Genomic DNA, 21676 nt, shown 5'->3' on the forward strand with positions numbered 1-21676 from the left:
GCGAAGCCAAGATCCGGGGGACAGGATCTCCGTTCCGGCACCCTGCCGGAGCGGGGAAGTGCCCCGGAAGGCTTCTCCATCGACACCGCTGCCATCTCCACCGCCATCTTCATCACCGCTGCTGCTCCCATGAGGAGGGAGTAGTTCTCCATCGAGGCTCGGGGCTGTACCGGTAGCTATGTGGTTCATCTCTCTCCTATGTGCTTCAATACAATAATCTCATGAGCTGCCCTACATGATTGAGATTCATATGATGATGCTTGTAATCTAGATGTCATTATGCTAGTCAAGTGAGTTTTACTTATGTGATCTCCGGAGACTCCTCGTCCCACGTGTGTAAAGGTGACAGTGTGTGCACCGTGTGGGTCTCTTAGGCTAGATTTCACAGAATACTTACTCATTGAATGGCATAGTGAGGTGCTTATTTATATCTCTTTAAGATTGCAGCATGTTGTATCACAATTTATCCATGTGCTACTCTAGTGATGTGTTATTAAAGTAGTTTTATTCCTCCTCGCATGTGTGCAAAGGTGACAGTGCGTGCACCGTGTTAGTACTTGGTTTATGCTATGATTATGATCTCTTGTAGATTATGAAGTTAACTATTGCTATGATAATATTGATGTGATCTATTCCTCCTACATATGCATGAAGGTGACAAGTGTGCATGCTATGCGAGTACTTGGTTTAGTCTCGTTGATCTATCTTACACTTAAGGTTACTAAAACATGAGCATTATTGTGGAGCTTGTTAACTCCGGCATTGAGGGTTCGTGTAATCCTACGCAATGTGTTCATCATCCAACAAAAGTGTAGAGTATGCATTTATCTCGTTCGTTATGTGATCAATGTTGAGAGTGTCCACTAGTGAAAGTGTAATCCCTAGGCCTTGTTCCTAAATACTGCGTTACTACTGCCGTGTTACTACCTGCTACATTACTACTCGCTTGTTTCATCGTTTATCTTGCATTACTCGCTCGCAATACCACCACCATCAACTACACGCCAAGCACTTTTCTCGGCACCGTTGCTACTGCTCATACTTATTCATACCACTCGTATTTCACTATCTCTTCGCCGAACTAGTGCACCTATTAGGTGTGTTGGGGACACAAGAGACTTCTTGCTTTGTGGTTGCAGGGTTGCATGAGAGGGATATCTTTGACCTCTTCCTCCCTGAGTTCGATAAACCTTGGGTATCCACTTAAGGGAAACTTGCTGCTGTTCTACAAACCTCTGCTCTTGGAGGCCCAACACTGTCTACAGGAAAGGAGGGGGAACGTAGACATCAGTAAGATTCTACTTATTATCACCAATTGATTTACAATTATAGGTTGGGATATCAGCCTAGGGTTACTTATTAGTTTCCTCCCTCTAATTTCATGTGGTCAATGATATCTACTTATCTTATTAGGGTTTAACTTATCCTCACATACCTCAAGAGCATGATCATGGATTAGGCATGATCAACTTGTTCTTAATCTCTCTACCTCAAGTTCTTAGGGTTTATGATCGTCACTCAATTTATAATGATCAAGGGTTGGCTTCCTAAGGTATCTCTCATTAATTAGGTTTCTCAGTTCCATGATCAAGCATTGTCTTGATCAACTAGGGTATAGTACTTCTAATTTACCTTCTTGAATGGTACTACTATGATTGCCTCTAAAGTTTATATCCCAGGAGAATGCCTGAGATATTATGTTAGGGTTCTACTCAACAATGATGATATGGTCATCTGGTATATGGATAGTTCTCTCCCTCACATTCAAATGTTGCCTCAACTACTTGAGTGTAACACCATAGTTTGAGCTCTCTTATATAAGAATAGCTTATTCTAGGTTATGATGTATTCCTAATACTCTAATTCAATGGTTGTCTTTTATTCTTAAATAGATAAAACTAGAATTGATATGAATAGTCTCTCTTAATTGGGAATGTCTTGAATAATATCCCAAGGTTGTGTTCTTGAGATGAGGTTTGAATACTTGGATGTATATCCAAGGTTTAGCTCAAGGTTGGTTATTACCTCTCTAACAATCATTATAGAACTCTCACCCCTCAAGGTTTGGTGTATAATAATATAGATTAGATAAGTATATATATTTTGAGAGTTGATCTCCTTATCTTGTTTCCAAGATTAAGGTAGAATGAATACCATGAGGTTCATGGTAGGATCAAAATTTAGTTTTGTACATGGAGAAGATAAGTCAAGGATGGTTTCTCCATTTTATTGTTACTTGACTTGCAATTGAATTGGTGTTCATAAGTTATGGCAAGGAATACCATATTAGGATCTTTAATAAGATCAAGTAGTTGATCCTTGATTAAAGGGTTGTTGTGTTAGTTTTAATTTCATTTGATCTAACCCCTTAGATCAAATCATCTCTACCCAAAACAAGGTTTTAGCAAAGTCACATTGAGGTTTATAACGCTTGACTTGATGAGCTACTTCAATTCCACCAAGGTCAAGTGAAACTTCAGTTACTGTGACTGTTTTACTTTAAAGCGCGAAAATTCCCCAGATTTTCTATGCATGAATGCAATGCACACATCTATTTCCTCTATTTTGTAACCCCAATACCTGGGATATTACATTTCCTTGGTTGGCTTGAATGCCGGTGTGCCAAGGTTGCCACTCCACTCAACTGCGAGGACTGAGCCAGCGCAACCGCAGTTTGCATTCTCCTTTTTTCTTCTGCGATCACCAACGATTCGGCCAGATTTGATCCGGCGGAAGCGGTTTCCAGCGAGACCTTGTAGTTTCCCACTACGGTCAAGGGTCCAGATGGTGCCGGCATCTTCATCTTGAGATACGCCGTATGAGTTGAGGCCATAAATGATTCCAACGCCGGTCTCCCCAGCAGCGCATGGTAAGGATTATCTAAGTCCACCACTTCGAACAGAACATTTTCCACCCGGCAATTGTCGCGTCCACCAAACGACACATCCACCCGGACTTTTCCCATGGGCGAGCAGGACAAACCCGGAACGATCCCATGGAACGTAGTGTGAGTTGGTTGCAGCATGTTCTCAGTGATTCCCAGCGTACGCATGGTGTTCCGGTACATAATGTTTATGCTGCTTCCATTGTCAATCAGCACCTTGCTGAACCGCACTCGAGCAGTTGGCCAATGCATGATAGGGTCCACAACAAGAGCATAACCACCCGGATTGGGCATGATTTTCGGATGATTCTTGAACGACCAGGTGATTTCCTGATCAGACCACAACATGTACCTTGGTACTGCCGGCATCACTGCATTCACTTCCATAGAGCGACAGTATAAGCTCTGCTTGTCAGTTGGCTCAGTAACGAACACAACACAGCATAGGTCTGGATCTTGGTAAACATTCCGGTCCAAAGGTGCCGGCAGTGGCGGTTGGCCATTGCCATCACCCACCTGATGAACTTGCTGGTGCTGCTGCCGGTTTGGCTGAGGCTGTACCGGTAGAGCATTTGCTCCGGTAAGCGGTGGTGGTGGTGGTAAGGGATGCTGATGCAGCATATCTTGCGACGGTGGTAATATCGTGGTACAGCCTTGTGCTTGCGCATCTTTTACCGCACCTTTCAACATCAGGTACTTAGTCCAAGAGCAATCCGTCGTCAAATGGTTAGACGGATTAGCCGGATTCGGAGTATGCCACCGGCAAGGTTGGTCCATATCTGCTTCCATGGTGTACTTCGCATGTTCTTGCCAGTTCTTTTTCTGGCCCCAGGGTTTCTTTTCGACCCATTGTTTCTTAGGACCCGCCCATGGCTGCGATCCGGTTTTCTGCCTCTGGCGCCAGAGTTATCTTGTACAGCAGCAACTTGCTGCGGACCGTACCTCCGATCTGTGAATTCTTTCCTTCTTTTGTTGTGCCGGTTATCCCAGTACTGATCTTGGCGTGGTTGGCTTGTTTGTGCTGGCTCTGCCTGCACTGCCGGTTGCATTGGGTCTCCCAATGCGTAGCTATCCGCCACACGTATCATTTCCGACAAAGTTGCCGGCATGTTCCTCCGGAGCTTCGCCACAGGGGTGAACCTCTTCGCACTCTGTTGCAAAACCAAGCTATGGCTTGCGCTTCGATTACTCCTTCACAGGAGTTCCTTGTGTTGTTCCACCGGGTCAGGTAGTCCCGGTATGTTTCGTTCGGACGTTGTGTGCACAGAGCAAGCTGTTGCGGCCTGTTTGGCCTCCGGTAGGTACTGCTGAAGTTGCTCACAAAAGCTTCCTCAAAGTCCAACCAGCCGTTTATGCTTCCTGCCGGCAGGTTGTTTAGCCAAATGCGCGCTGGTCCTACCAGGAAAGATGGTACAATTCTCACGGCCCAACGTCGGTTTCCTCCACCAGCGACGGTTCCTCCGCCACCGGCAACGTAAACTGAGGTCACGTAATCCGCAAGCCAGTCTTCCGGCTTAGTAGTGCCATCGTACGTTTTCGTATCGCGGAGCAACGTGAAGTTGCGAACCGGTGGTTCCTCTTTCATGATCCGCGGGCCAAAACACTTGGGACCCGGAGGACCTTCTGCCTCAACCATCTCAGACAAATACATCCTATCCAGCCTGTGCCTCGCATCCCGGTCTGGCAGGCATCTTTCTCCTAACCTTTCCCCCAAAGGGTTCCGGTAGGCCTCGACTCTTTCGGTTGCTGAATCAGCCTCATCATATCTTTCCGGTACAGCGGCCCTTGCCTGCCGGTACCTTGGCGGAGGCATTTCCTCCTCTGCATAAGCAGCTCTTGGTACGCGATAATTTTACCCGGTTTCTCCTCTACCGACATACTCATCTCTGGCATAGCCATATCTAGCGTAGCCACGATCTGCCCCTTGGCTTTTTCTACCGGCCTCATGTCGCCCGGCTTGTTGTTTTCCGGCAAGAACCGGATCGTACACAGTCATCTGTTGCGCATTCACCTCTTTTTCTTTTCTCTTGTCCGGATGGGGGGACGATGCCTGCCCATGGGACTTGCTTCCGGCATTCTTTGTGGAACGCACAGATTTTGAAGCCGCAGCCTTGTTCAATTTGGCCAGCTGCTCAGCATTTTGCTGCTCAATGGTATCTAGCAACTCCCTGACACGCTCTTGCTGTTTTGCCAAAGCATCTCCGGAAAGGGATTCACACAGCTCTACTGCAGCCTTAGCAGCCTTTATGGTTTTATCCGGACTGCTATACTTAGGTTTCTCTACCATGCTCAACGATGCAGAAGTGCTCTTTCCGGTAAGAATCTCCTTACGCAGGTCCTGATCTAGGTTGCGAGCTCTAAGCCGGTTTTCCGGTATCCTTGCAGCCTGAGCGCTAACAGAAGCAAAGCCATGGGCAGCGTTATACTCACGTAGGGTTAGGTTCAGCTCGCGCTGCGCCCGGACAATGTCGGCGCCGTTCGCGAGCAGCTTCTGGCGTTGCGCCTCCAGCTCCGCATGAGCCACTGTCGGGTCGATGTTCTGCGCGACGGGCGTAGCGAGGACACTCATGGCCGCTTGGAGTGGAGTCTCTGGTGGTGGTGCGGAAGCTCCTGCAGCCTCCTGGTCGCGCTCGGTTGGCGGCTTGGCCGTGCGCGTGGACTTCGTCCCGCCAGCGCCTTCCGCCGCAGCTCCCTTGCCGGCGTCGCCCGCGCCAACGACCAGCACCTCGACACTGCCGACGGCGCGGTTGCTGCGAAGCGCAGATCTTGGCGGGTCCGGAGCCACCAGCACCGGCGAGAGGCACTGGCGCTCGGGGACGGTGCCGTAGTAGATGAGGATGCTCCCGAACTCGATGACGCGGCCGTTCTTGGGGAACTTACCTCCATTGGAGAAGCAGCCCGTGTTGTCGTTGATGAAGCGCATGTTGCGGATGCGGTCGACGAGCGCGGTAACGACACGCTCGCCGCCGACGGAGAGGAGGCCCGCCCGAATATGAACTCCAGCAAGCGCCGCTGCTGGCCCCACGGTGGGCGCCAACTGTCGTCGTGGTGAACAGACAGATGCCATGGGATGGCTTATCTTGGGGCCGAATGGACGCTAGAGGATTCGGAGGAGGGTTTTTGGTATGAATGGAGAGGTTTCCGGATGGATTCCTCAAGAACTTGGCTTGGGCCGAAGGTGGAAGATGATGAACTCAAGAACAAGTACAACACTAGATCTCTCTATTTCCTCATGTCAAGTGCTTACAAGTTTCTGTGTACAAGCTTCGTAACCTAGAATCACGTCGTCGTCTCCCCCGCGAAGGGTTGTGCCCCCTCTCCTTATATAGGGGAGAGGGTGGCTTACAGGGGAAGGAACCCTAGAAACCCTATTGGGATCTTTGACTAGACAAACTACTTTACAAAGCTACTTTAGCTACCGGTGATGCCGGCATGCCTTTAATCAGAAGCCGTGACATCCTCCGGCACCTTTTACGTCATCCTTTGCCTTTGGCGTCATGGCTTCGATTAAAGCTGAAGTCCTTCGCTCATCTTTGTCTTCTAGCTCTGGAGAGCATCTTTGACTGGTCTTTGCCGACGTGCTACAGTGTAGCCAGTTCCGGTATTCTGGTACGCTCTCAGCCAGTTCCGGTATCCCCTTCCTGGGATACCGGTATGATTCTCTAAATCAACCCTCGCTATCCGGAACAACCTTTAAACCGGTACTTTGATGGCCTAAACCATCCGGTTTGGCATGCCTTTGGCATACCGGGGGTCATCCCCCCAACAATAATTGATGTGATAAGGGACATACTCAAGATAGCCCAAAGCCGACAAAAGAGTTATGCAGATCAAAATAGAAGGTCATGGGAACCAAAAGTCGGAGACATGGTTTATCTTAAGGTAAGTCCGATGAAAGGTCTTCAGAGATTCGGAGTTAAGGGGAAGCTTAGCCCTAGATACATCGGAACTTTCAAGATACTGAGCCAGAACCGTGGGGTAGCCTTTGAATTGGATCTACCGGGAAGATTAGCCAGGTACACAATGTGTTTCATGTGTCGCAACTCAGAAAATGCCTAAAGACACCAGATGAGCCGTATCCCATGATGAGTTAGATCTTCAGCCAGATCTGACATATATAGAGAAGCCAGCTAAGATTCTCGAGGAGAATTGGAAACAACTCAGGAATAGAGCTATTAAGTACTGCAAGATAAAATGGAAACATCATCCCGAGAGAGAAGCCACCTGGGAAAAAGAAGAAGATCTGAGGAAGTCATACCCAGAACTGTTCAGGTATTACAGCCACAACTTCGGGACGAAGTTTTCTTTAAGGGGGAAAGGCTATAATGTCCCAGGTTTAGTGACGATCGAGGGGTAGAAGTTAGTAAGGGATGTGCATTGCATCGTAAAATCTGGGGAAATTTCGCGCTTTTAAAAGAAAACTGCATCGAAGGGGGACAAGTTTCTCTCTCGACACCTTACAGGGTTAGGGTTTCGAGAGTGCGATAAACTTGGACCTCAATGAACTCAATTAGGGTTTTCGAGAAGAGAGGGGTGCATGGCATCTCAATTTAAGTTGCATGACTGAATTCAAATAAGTTATGTTTGAATTTCAAAATTCAAACATCAATTGAATATATCATAATTCAAATTCATTAAACAAATAGACAATCAAACATATAAAAGAATATCACACATATTTAAAGCTCATTAGAGAAACTTGAGCTTTATTGATTATCACACAATTTACATTGTCAATTACAATATTCCAAATGGATTATGAATATTACAATACATTACAGAAAATGAATAAATGGGAAAAAATAGAAAAGGAAAAGTACAAGTAATTACATAATTCTAAACTAAACAAGTTAATTCTTCAAGTGATTCTTGATCAACACTTAATTCAGCTTCTTTTAATCATCTCTTTGATCCCTGTAAACAAAAACAACACAAGGAAATGAAAAATTAGGCCAAGTGGCAAAGCCACTTGGTAGATTAGTGAAAATAAAGTTTAATTGATGGATAATACCAAGCCTGCCGAGGGAACCAAGCCAAAGCCCAAGTCCCAACCTGGGAGCATGCATAAGCAGCTCACAAGGCTAGCTGCATGCTCTCCACACACACACATACCAGAGGAGAAGTACCCCAGTACATGCATTCCTGTCGATCAAAGGAGCAAGGAGTGGGATAGTATAAAAGCTTTTCACCAGCAAACCTTAGAAATCCATCGACAAGATTTCCAAGGGTAAGAACAGCAAGAACCTGTAGAACAGGAAGAACACCACAGCCCTCCAAACCATCTAAACCATCCAGAACAGTTCCACCAAGAACTATTGCTGTAGAGCAAGTCACAAGGAGGGAATCATCACAAGCTAGCAAGGAGGAGCAGGGCAAGCTTTGAACACCAACCAGAAGCAAATCCTCTACATCAGCAAAACCTAGGAGCTGGAGTGAGGTATACACATCATCATGAACAAACCAGATGGTTTTGTTCACAAACTGCACAGTCATGATCACACATGCACACAAAGGGTGGAGTAACCCTGTTTTGATCATCATTTGGTCATAGACCAAGTGTAACCTGGTAGAAATGGCAAGGACCAGGGATCAATCAAAGCCTATGTCCATGGTTATGCCAACCACACAAGTGGTAGCATCTTCCAAATGGAAATAGGAAAGAAAACTATCCCAGATACTTACCCAAATATACCTAGACTACACTAGCCCTTTTAAAACCATCAGATATGCAGAAAGATATGTTTTCCACAAGTGTTTTTCAACATCAAAAGCTACTGGAAATCAAATATGATCACCCAGTAACCATTTATCCATTCACAGCAAGCCACCAGAGGTGGGAGCTACCAAAACAGCAGAGTATTACTATTAAGGCCACCTCAACCACACAATCATCCAAACCACTAAGCCATGCACACTTATCATCACCCAAATGGGTTCAAAGAAGAGCTAGGGTCCCCAACAATAGTTGGCATCCCTCTAGCTCAAGCAAATTAATCATAAGATTCATCACTGCAAGCAGTTGATCTCATTTAACCATTAAATCATGACCAGCTATACAGATAAATGAATTACACAAGCAACTAGTAACTGGAACACTTGCATATGAGCCAAAGGATCACTGCAAACATCGATATATGCTTAATTAAGCATTAGCAGTCACCGAGACATGGTGAGATGCTACACAGATACGCAGAGCATCACCACAAGGCACATGACATGAAGCACAACCAACAACCATCAAGCAACCGCTGATCATATGATCATCAGGGCTTGACAGAGCATGCCAGTACATGCTAGAGCCAAGCCTAGTACCAATCCATGAATCATATAAATTAAATAGCCACTGTTCATTAACAATTACATCACAGATAATCAAATAAATGATATATAATTGTATCTAGAAGCACACCATCAAGGGATGAAGCTATCTAGCCCACAACCAGGCTCAATAGAGCATTTCCCTGAATCATAGCCCAATGAACAATACACCAGGGGCACTGGCACTTGCTAAATGCAAGAACTACACACAATAGTGAGCCAGGAGAGCCAGAGCAATGACACATCACAAGAATTAAGCAAGAACAATGGCTAGTACTGGCCAGGTAAGCATCTAGGGGATCAGTAGCATGCACAACAACATGGAGGCACAGAGACTGCAAGCCATGGTGCGTAATGTAATCAACACAAATATCCTTAGACAAAGCATTGATGTTTTATCCCTAGTGGCAACAACACATCCACAACCTTAGAACTTTCTGTCACTGTCCCAGATTCAATGGAGGCATGAACCCACTATCGAGCATAAATACTCCCTCTTGGAGTCACAAGTATCAACTTGGCCGAGCCTCTACTAGCAACAGAGAGCATGCAAGAACATAAACAACATATATGATAGATTGATAATCAACTTGACATAGTATTCCATATTCATCGGATCCCAACAAACACAACATGTAGCATTACAAATAGATGATCTTGATCATGATAGGCAGCTGACAAGATCTAACATGATAGCACAATGAGGAGAAGACACCCATCTAGCGACTGCTATGGACCCATAGTCCAGGGGTGAACTACTCACACATCAATCCGGAGGCGATCATGGTGATGAAGAGTCCTCCGGGAGATGATTCCCCTCTCCGGCAGGGTGCCGGAGGCGATCTCCTGAATCCCCCGAGATGGGATGGGCGGCGGCGGCGTCTCTGGAAGGTTTTCCGTATCGTGGCTCTCGGTACTGGGGTTTTCGCGATGAAGGCTATAAGTAGGCGGAAGGGCGGAGCTGGAGGCGGCGCGGGGGCCCCACACCATAGGCCGGCGCGGGCCCCATGCTGGTCGCGCCGCCCTATGGGTACGGGCCCTCGTGGCCCCACTTCGTATCCCCTCCGGTCTTCTGGAAGCTTCGTGGAAATAAGACCCTGGGCGTTGATTTCGTCCAATTCCGAGAATATTTCCTTTGTAGGATTTCTAAAACCAGAAACAGCAGAAAATAGCAACTGGCCCTTCGGCATCTCGTCAATAGGTTAGTGCTGAAAAATGCATAATAATGACATAAAGTTTGTATAAAACATGTGAGTATCATCATAAAAGTAGCATGGAACATAAGAAATTATAGATACGTTTGAGACGTATCAAGCATCCCCAAGCTTAGTTCCTACTCGCCCTCGAGTAGGTAAACGATAACAAGGATAATTTCTGAAGTGACGTGCTATCATAATCTTGATCAATACTATTGTAAAGCATATGAGATGAATGCAGCGATTCGAAGTAATGGTAAAGACAATGAATAAACAACTGAATGGTATAGCAAAGACTTTTCATGAATAGTACTTTCAAGACAAGCATCAATAAGACTTGCATAAGAGTTAACTCATAAAGAAATAAATTCTTAGTAGAAAGCTTTGAAGCAACACAAAGGAAGATATAAGTTTCAGCGGTTGCTTTCAACTTCAACATATTTATCTCATGGATAATTGTCAACACAAAGTAATATAACAAGTGCAATAGGTAAACATGTAAGAATCAATGCACACAGTTCACACAAGTGTTTGCTTCTAAGATAGAAAGAAGTAGGTAAAATGACTCAACAATAAAGTAGAAGAAAGGCCCTTCGCAGAGGGAAGCATGGATTACTATTTTTGTGCTAGAGATTTTCATTTTGAAAACATAGAAACAATTTTGTCAACGGTAGTAATAAATCATATGTGTTATGTATAAGACATCCTATAAGTTGCAGGCCTCATGCATAGATTACCAATAGTGCTTGCACCTTGTCCTAATTAGCTTGGATTTACATGGATTATCATTGTATAACATATGTTTCAACCAAGTGTCACAAAGGGGTACCTCTATCCGGTCTGTACAAAGGTCTAAGGAGAAAGATCGCATTTGATTTCTCGTTTTTGATTATTCTCAACTTAGACATCCATACCGGGACAACATAGACAACAGATAATGGACTCCTCTTTAGTGCATAAGCATTCAACAACAAATAATATTCTCATAAGAGATTGAGGATTAATTGTCCAAACTGAAACTTCCACCATGATTCATGGTTTTAGTTAGCGGCCCAATGTTCTTCTCTAACAATATGCATACTCAAACCATTTGATCATGATAAATCACCCTTACTTCAGACAAGACGAACATGCATAGCAACTCACATGATATTCAACAAAGGTGTAATAGTTGGTGGCGTCCCCAGAAACATGGTTACCGCTCATCAAGCAACTTATAAGAAATAAGATACATAAGCTACATATTCTTTACCACAATAGTTTTTAAGGCTATTTTCCCATGAGCTATATATTGCAAAGACAAAGGATAGAATTTTAAAGGTAGCACTCAAGTAATTTACTTTGGAATGGCAGAGAAATACCATGTAGTAGGTAGGTATGGTGTACACAAATGGCATAGTTTTGGCTCAAGGATTTGGATGCACGAGAAGTAATCCCTCTCAATACAAGGCTTAGGCTAGCAAGGTTGTTTGAAGCAAACTCAAGTATAAACCGGTACAGCAGAACTTACATAAGAACATATTGCAAGCATTATAAGACTCTACGCTGTCTCCTTGTTGTTCAAACACCTTAACCAGAAAATATCTAGACTCTAGAGAGACCAATCATGCAAACCAAATTTTAACAAGCTCTATGTAGTTCTTCATTAATAGGTGCAAAGTACATGATGCAAGAGTTTAAACATGATCTATTTGAGCACAACAATTGCCAAGTATCAAATTATTCAAGACATTATACCCATTACCACATGAAGCATTTTCTGTTTCCAACCATAATAATGACGAACGAAAGAATTTCAACCTTCGCCATGAACATTAAAAGTAAATCTAAGAACACATGTGTTCATATGCAACAGAGGAGCGTGTCTCTGTCCCACACAAAGAATGCTAGGATCCGATTTTATTCAAAAAAAAACAAAAACAAAAACAAACAGACGCTCCAAGTAAAGCACATAAGATGTGACGGAATAAAAATATAGTTTCACTAGAGGTGACCTGGTAAGTTGTCGATGAAGAAGGGATGCCTTGGGCACCCCCAAGCTTAGATGCTTGAGTCTTCTTAAAATATGCAGGGATGAACCACGGGGCATCCCCAAGCTTAGACTTTTCACTCTTCTTGATCATATTGTATCATCCTCCTCTCTTGACCCTTGAAAACTTCCTCCACACCAAACTCAAAACAAACTCATTAGAGGGTTAGTGCATAATCGAAAATTCACATATTCAGAGGTGACATAGTTATTCTTAACACTTATGGACATTGCACAAAGCTACTGAAAGTTAATGGAACAAAGAAATCCATCAAACATAGCAAAACAGGCAATGCGAAATGAAAGGCAGAATCTGTCAAAACAGAACAGTCCGTAAAGACGAATTTTTCTGGGGCACTTAACTTGCTCAGATGAAAATTCTCAAATTGAATGAAAGTTGCGTACATATCTGGGGATCACGCACGTAAATTGGCAGATTTTTATAAATTTCCTACAGAAGGGGCTGCTCAATTTCGTGACAGAAGAAATCTGTTTCTGCGCAGTAATCCAAATCTAGTATCAACCCTACTATCAAAGACTTTACTTGGCACAACAATGCAGTAATATAAAGATAAGGAGAGGTTGCTACAGTAGTAACAACTTCCAAGACTCAAATATAAAACAAAAGTGCAGAAGTAAAATAATGGGTTGTCTCCCATAAGCGCTTTTCTTTAACGCCTTTCAGCTAGGCGCAGAAAGTGTGAATCAAGTATTATCAAGAGATGAAGCATTAGCATAGGGGTTCGGAGTTTTCTCAACTATGCATTGTATCTTATCTATGTAAGTTTCAGAGGCCCCTTTTTCATTACTCTTGGGCTTGCTATTCTCATGAAACAAATTTTCAGGAACAAGCCAACCATAGTTATTTTCTAGAGCTTCATGCATTCCTAGGAGCTTACTAGGTATCGGTACTTTAATCTCCCCACCATCATTAACATTATTAGTGTATTTTATTCTATCCATGTCCATCTTTTCAACTGTTCTTGCAAAATCGGTGAAAAGACCAAGCCTCTTATGCTTAATAAAAACTTTTCTAGCTTCTTTAGCTATATCACCAAATTCTCTAAGAAGGACATCTAAAACAAAATTTCTCTTTTCTCCCATTTCCATATCAGAGAGTGTAAGAAACATATGTTGGATTATAGGATTGAGATTAACAAATCTAGTTTCCAACATGTGTATTAAACAGGCAGTAGCACTCTCGTAAGTAGGAGCAACTTTTACCAAGGGTGTATCTTCAAAATCTTCATCCATACTAACATGGGTGAAAAATGCTTCTATATTATCTCTTCCAATGATAGACCCTCGTCCTACCGGTATGTCTTTTAGAGTGTATTTAGGAGGAAACATGATGAAATAAACAAAAGGTAAATAAAGTAAATGCAAGTAACTAATTTTTTGTGTTTTTAATATAGAGAACGCAAACAAGATAGTAAATAAAGTAAAACTAGTAACTATTTTTTTTTTATTTTTGATATAGAGAACAAACAAAGCAGTAAATAAAGTAAAGTAAAGCAAGACAAAAACAAAGTAAAGAGATTGGATGTGGGTGACTCCCCTTGCAGCGTGTCTTGATCTCCCCGGCAACGGTGCCAGAAAAAGTGGCTTGATGGCGTGTAAGACACACGTCCGTTGGGAACCCCAAGAGGAACGTGTGATGCGCACAGCAGCAAGTTTTCCCTCAGTAAGAAACCAAGGTTATCGAACCAGTAGGAGTCAAGAAACACGTGAAGGTTGTTGGTGGCGGAGTGTAGTGCGGCGCAACACCAGGGATTCCGGCGCCAACGTGGAACCTGCACAACACAATCAAAGTACTTTGCCCCAACGTAACAGTGAGGTTGTCAATCTCACCGGCTTGTGATGACCCACAAGTATAGGGGATCGCAACAGTCTTCGAGGGAAGTATTACCCAATTTATTGATTCGACACAAGGGGAGACAAAGAATACTTGAAAGCCTTAACAGCGGAGTTGTCAATTCAGCCGCACTGGAAACAGACTTGCTCGCAAGAGTTTATCGGTAGTAACAGTTTTATAGCAGTAGCAGACAGTGAAATAACGATAGCGGAGTAACAAAGACAGCAGTAGTGATTTTAGTAAACAGCGAGGATTAAAATACTGTAGGCACGGGGACGGATGACGGGCGTTTCATGGATGAGAGAAACTCATGTAATAATCATAGCAGGGCATTTGCAGATAATAATAAAACGGTATCCAAGTACTAATCAATCAATAGGCATGTGTTCCAATTATAGTCGTACGTGCTCGCAATGAGAAACTTGCACAACATCTTTTGTCCTACCAGCCGGTGGCAGCCGGGCCTCAAGGGAAACTACTGGATATTAAGGTACTCCTTTTAATAGAGTACCGGAGCAAAGCATTAACATTCCGTGAACACATGTGATCCTCACATCACTACCATCCCCTCCGGTTGTCCCAATTTCTGTCACTTCGGGGCCATTGGTTCCGGACAGCGACATGTGTATACAACTTGCAGGTAAGATCATAAACAACGAATATCATGATGAAATAATAACATGTTCAGATCTGAGATCATGGCACTCGGGCCCTAGTGACAAGCATTAAGCATAACAAGTTGCAACAATATCATAAAAGTACCATCTACTGGACACTAGGCACTATGCCCTAACAATATTATGCTATTACATGACCAATCTCATCCAATCCCTACCATCCCCTTCGGCCTACAGCGGGGAATTACTCACACATGGATGGGGGAAACATTGCTGGTTGATGGAGAGGCGTTGGCGGTGATGGCGGTGATGATCTCCTCCAATTCCCGTCCGGCGGAGTGCCGTAACGGAGACTTCGGCTCCCGCGACGGAGTTTCACGATGTGGCGGCGTTCCGGAGGGTTTACGGCGACTTCGACTTCTCCCCGTGCGTTTTTAGGTCGAGGCGAATAAGTAGTCCGAGGGGGGCGTCGGAGGCCGACCGAGGGGGCCACACTACATGGCCGTGCGGGCCCCCCCTGGGCCGCGCCGCCATGTAGTGTGGGGCCCTCGGGCCTCCACTTCAATTGCCCTTCTGGCTCCGTCATTATTCTGGGAAAATAGGCCCTTTCGTCAAAATCCCGAGGTTTTTCCTGAAAGTTGGATTTCTGCACAAAAACGAGACACCGAACAGTTCTGTCGAAAACAGCGTTAGTCCGTGTTAGTTGCATCCAAAATACACAAATTAGAGGCAAAACAATAGCAAAAGTGTTCGGGAAAGTAGATACGTTTTGGACGTATCAACTCCCCCAAGCTTAGCTTATTGCTTGTCCTCAAGCAATTCAGTTAACAACTGAGCGATAAAAGAACTTTCACGAACACATTTGCTCATATGATGTATACATTCTCATGATATGGCTAATACTTGAGCAGTTCATAATGAGGTACATGCAAATAAGATCATCTAACAGCTATGTCAATCATGAAGAGGTACCAACAATTAATAATAAGCATCATGAATCATGTATATAAGCAGGATTGCAATGTTCATAAGAGAGTATGATAAAGTGGTATCTCGCTTGCCCGTATTTGATTGGCAAAACATAAATGCCCGGGCACCTTTGAAGTTCATAGAAAGACTAGAAGTAGTGATTGTCAAAGATAAAAGCATCAAAGTTATACCACAATCAATCATATTTTGAGACAAGCATATTATACTAAGAATGACAGTTGTGCTCTCAAGAAAGTGCTCAAAGAAAGGATGGAGACACAACATAAAAGTAAAAGATTGACCCTTCGCGAGAGGGAAGCGAGGGATTAACATGCGCTAGAGCTTTTCATTTGTAAATCAGGAGTAAAATTATTTTGAGAGGTGTTTGTTGTTGTCAACGAATGGTAATGGGTTGACCAACTACCTCGCCAACCGGACTTTCAAGAGCGGCTCCCATGAATTATTTGCATTTTTATGTGGCACTCCTTCCAACCTTTCTTACACAAACCATGGCTAACCGAATCCTCGGGTGCCTGCCAACAGTCTCATACCATGAAGGAGTGCCCTTTTTGGTTTAGTTTTATTATGATGATGACACTCCCCCCAACCTTTGCTTACACAAGCCATGGCTAACCGAATCTTCGGGTGCCGTCCAACAATCACAAACCATGGAGGAGTGTCTATTTAAGTTAATTAATTCGGGACTGGGAATCCCATTGCCAGCTCTTTTTGCAAAAATTATTGGATAAGCGGATGTGCCACTATTCCATATGAGAGTCCGTCAAAAGTAAATGACAAGGTTGAAAGCTAAAAACCACATACTTCCTCATGAGCTATGAAACATTAACACAAATTGAGAAGCATTTTGAAGGTTTTAAAGGTAGCGCATGAGAATTTACTTGGAATGGTTTGAAATGCCATGCATAGGTATTTATGGTGGACACTCGGAATAACTTGGTTTTCATGTGTTTGGAGGCACGAGCAGCGTTCCCGCTCGAGTACAAGTGAAGGCTAGCAAAAGACTAGGGAGCGACAAATCAAGAGAGCGATAGAATCGTCATAATCATGCTTGCGGCAAAATAAATTAACCGAGGCATAAAAGTGATACAAGAACTCGAAGCAATGTAAATCATTAAGGCTTAATTGACTCTTGTTCAGTCATATGCATGCGTGAGCATGTGCCAAGTCGATATAAATGAATTATTCGAGAGGAGGATACCACAATGCCATACTTACTTATGAATAAAACAATGCAAGCAAACATCCATGACATGCTACTCATATTAATAGATTGGAGCTAATCATGAGAGATCATGAACTACTAGACTTTCTTAAATGACATATACCTCACATGAACCAACTAAGCATGCTCACATGGATGAGTATATGTACAAAAATGAAAACAAATAGAGTTCATACCAGCCTCTCACCACAATCGGATTGTCGTAGATCGTCATTATTGCCTTTTCACTTGTGTAGGTTGGATAATATGAAATGAAAACCACGCTCCAGCCACCGAAGACCATTGAACTCATAATGAACTTTACAAACCAAAGAAGAACAGCAAATATTTTTGGTGTTTTCGAATTTGAGAATAAGAACAAAAGGAAACAAGCAAACAAAGCAAAATCTTTTTGGGTTTTCTTATAGCAAACTAGCAATAGCAAATAAAGTGAAACAAATGCAAGAAACCAAGATAAGCAAATGGTGAAGAGAAACAACAGAAATATTTTTGGTCTTTTTGTGTTTTGGGAAAGAAACAAAGCGAAAACAAGAAATAGCAAACTAAAAGAAACACGGAAAAACGAGATGGCAGAAATCTGCCAAAACCTGACAAGTAGTACAGAAATCGATTTTTACAAAAATCTTACGTTGCTCAGTTCGAAAAGTGTTCAACTAACGAAAGTTAGATAACAACCTGGGGAACATGCACAAAAATTTGCAACTCAAAATACTGTTCTGGCTGGGCGCACGAATATTTACGGTAACAGCCCAGAATCTGTTTTCAGGCAGCACTTCCCCAAATATCATCTTCCTCTCATTAGAAAACCACTCAAAGAGACTAAACAAGTATATACAAGTATCCAGCAATCATAATATGCAAAGAATGAGTGATGCCGGTATACCTCCCCCAAGCTTAGGCTTTTGGCCTAAGTGGAGTTCAATCCCATCGATCCCATGAAGTAGTATCTCCGTAATATGAAGATGGGTCGTATTCCGGGTATGTGCTAGAAGAAGCACCCGGATATGTGACGGTGTGGTCGTAGGAGGTCCCGACGTCCTCGGAGTCATGTTGCTGGTGGAACTTTTGTATCTTCATATGTTCATCCACCTCCTCCTTAGTGCACGACCATGATTGCTCGTCAATACTGAGCAAACCTGGTTGGGGAAGAGGAATTTCTTTCTCATCCCCGTCAGAAAACAACATTCTATAAACCATATTATCTAAAGTAGAATCAGTAGTTACAAAATGATGACTCTTCATAGCAACAATATCAAGTCTCCTAGGGGCCAATGGCATATCATTAGGATCAATAGGAAGATTTAGGTATGTTAAAACACGCAGTGCGATAGTTCCTCCAAAAATAGGCCCCCTGGTAGACAAAGCGGCGAGCAATAAGAGCACCAAGGTGATAGGATGTTTGACCAGTAAGTGCAATATTCAGGAAAGCAAGATGGTAGCTAGAGATATTACTAGTGTTCTCCCTACCAAGAATGCTAGTAGCAATGTAGTATGCAAAATATTTAATGGCGGGGAGTTGAATGTTCCTTATCTTGCCCCGCTGAATGGTGCGACAATCATCATCGGTAATCCCTCGATAGAGCTCCAAAAAGTCCCGAGGGTTGTCATCAATCCTACTTGCTGTACCTGCAGGGACAATATCCAAAGCAAGACAAAAATCCTGCAACTGCATAGTAACAGGATTACCATAAATCCTGAACGCAACCGTTGGCTCATATTGTTTGTTGTTGAACTGGAAACTCTCGACGAAAATTTTTGTGAGCATATAGTACTGCTCCCTTTCATCTCCCATATAGGTGGTTAACCCTGCCCTATTGACAAGGGTTAAGAAGTCCTCCAATATTCCTGCATTCCTTAGAAAATCATAGCATGGAAAAGTAGAAGCATTAGGAGGCCCGTTGTCCTCTTCGGGCGTGAAGCTAGGCGCGAGGATGTCTTCATTGTACGACCGCCTAATTTGGGTGGAGGTCCTAGAAGGCCTCCCGGTACTGGTTGTTCCCTTCTTGAACAATTCTCCAAATTTGAACATCTTCATTTTCTGAAATTTTCAACAAACAATATAAAACTTGATTTGGTGACATATAATTGAGGGAAACTACCATAGGAACTTGCTAGAGTACTAATCATGCATCAAAACTAATTTCTACCAATTAGAACAAGCATGCAAGCTCACCAAACATGTCACCTATAGCAGCAAAATATTCAAGATATACTCAACCAAACAAAATTCTACTTGGATGGGTGGAGGAGTCACATACCAAGGAGGAAATGTGCCAAATTTCAACAGGAAATCTGAGCTGAGCAAAGAGATCGAGAAATCTGGAGTTCTTGAGCAAAAACGCGAGTGAGAGAAATTTGGTACGAGTTTTTTCGGGAGAGAGAAGGTGCTGGGAGGAAGAGATGGCAAAGTGGGGCAAGGAGGGGCCCACACCACATGGTGGCGCGGCCACCTCCTTGGCCGCGCCGGCCTGTGGTTTGGCGCCCTCTGGTGCCCCACAGGTCATCCTCTGGTGCTCCCAGGTGCCTCGTCGAAAAATAGGACCAACGGTGTAATTTTCGCGAATTTTTGAAAACTTTGAAAAATGCACATTTTCTGGGTATTAAGTTTATTATTACTGGCCAGGAAATTTTTTGAAATCTCTAATCAACTAAGAAGCTTTGCAAATTAAAAATGCTACAGCAACTAAAGCAAGTGGAGGAAGAAAGATATGTTGTTTACCTCCTCAATGCATATAAAAGGTATTTGTTAACAAGGTTGATCAAGTCTTGCCACCAAATAAATTTTATATAGCATATGAAGAAATAAACCTCAAATCAATCATGTTACCTTGAATTGTATTGATATGGATCCAATCACAAGAGTCTGATATTCTTCTTTAGGCTCATATATAGGACAATCAATAGTTCCCACTTTGATAGTTCTCACATGAGAAATAGTATTAACTCCGCAGGCTTTTTCAATCCTCTTGGGGAAATAGACAGTGTGTTCCTTATCATCAACATTGAAAGTAACCTTTCCTTTATTGCAATCAATAACAGCCCCTGCGGTGTTAAGAAAAGGTCTCCCAAGAATAATAGACATATTATCATCTTCGAGCATTTCCAACACAACAAAATCGGTTAATATCAAGCGGTTATTAGTAACTTGAACAGGAACATCCTCACATATACCAACAGGAATAGCAGTAGATTTATCAGCCATTTGCAAAGATATATCAGTAGGTATCAACTTATCTAAGTAAAGTCTCTTGTATAGAGAAAAAGGCATAACACTAACACCGGCGCCCAAGTCACATAGAGCAGTTTTAACATAATTATTCTTAATAGAACAAGGAATGGTAGGTATACCTGGGTCGCCCAACTTCTTTGGAACTTTGCCATTGAAAGAGTAATTAGCAAGCATAGTGGAAATTTCCTCATTGGGGATTTTCCTTTTGTTCGTAACAATATCTTTCATATACTTTGAATAAGGAGGCAATTTAATAGCATCGGTCAAAGGGATTTGCAAGAATAAAGGTTTCATCCAATCACAAAATTTATTATAGTGTTCCTCTTCCTTTGATTTTAATTTCTTAGCAGGAAAAGGCATTGGCTTTTGCACCCAAGGTTCTCTTTCATTACCATGTTTCTCAGCAATAAAATCTTCTTTAGTATACTTTTTATTTTTAGCATGCTTTTCAAGTTCTTTTTCAACCTCTTCTTTATCAGGAGTATCATTCTTATCATTATCTTCACTATTATCATGTTCATTACCACTTTCGGTTTCAGCATCAGAAATAGAAATACTATTAGGATCATTAGCAGGTTCAGAGGATTCTACAACATTTTTATGTTTCTTCTTCTTTTTCTTAGAATGAGCTCTAGGTTCAATGCGTTGAGAATCTTGTTCAATTCTTTTGGGATGCCCTTCAGGATATAGAGGATCCTGGGTAGAGACACCACCTCTAGTTGTTACTTCATAAGCATGTTTTTCTTTAGCATTATTTCCTAACAAGTCATTTTGCACTTTAGTGAGTTGATCAATTTGAGTTTGAATCATATGAAAATGTTTAACAAGCATCTTAACATCATTGGAGGTTCTCTCCACAATATCATGCAATTGACTAATAGCTTGAGAATTTTCCATTAGATGATTCTCTACTCTCATATTAAAATTTTCTTGCTTAACAATATAATTATCAAACTCATCTAAGCATTGCGCGAGGAGGTTTTGAATACGGAATATCTTCCCTAGTAAAGCGTTGAAGCGAGTTTACCTCAATCATGGATGAAGGGGGAATTATCTCACATATATCTTCTATAGGAGGTAGATTCTTCACATCTTCAGATTTAATACCTTTCTCCTTGAGAGACTTCTTGGCTTCCCTCATATCTTCATCATTCAATTTAATTAAACCCCTCTTCTTCACTATTGGCGTTGGAGTTGGTTCGAGCGTATTCCAATCATCATAATTCCGGCCTATTTTAGCCAATAATTCTTCGAGCGTTGTCCGGAGTTCTTTTCTCGAAAACACAACCAGCACAACTATCCGGGTATGCCCTAGACTCAATGGTTAGTCCACTAT

The sequence above is a fragment of the Lolium rigidum genome, chromosome 4 (assembly GCF_022539505.1).
Source record: "Lolium rigidum isolate FL_2022 chromosome 4, APGP_CSIRO_Lrig_0.1, whole genome shotgun sequence".
Taxonomy (NCBI): domain Eukaryota; kingdom Viridiplantae; phylum Streptophyta; class Magnoliopsida; order Poales; family Poaceae; genus Lolium; species Lolium rigidum.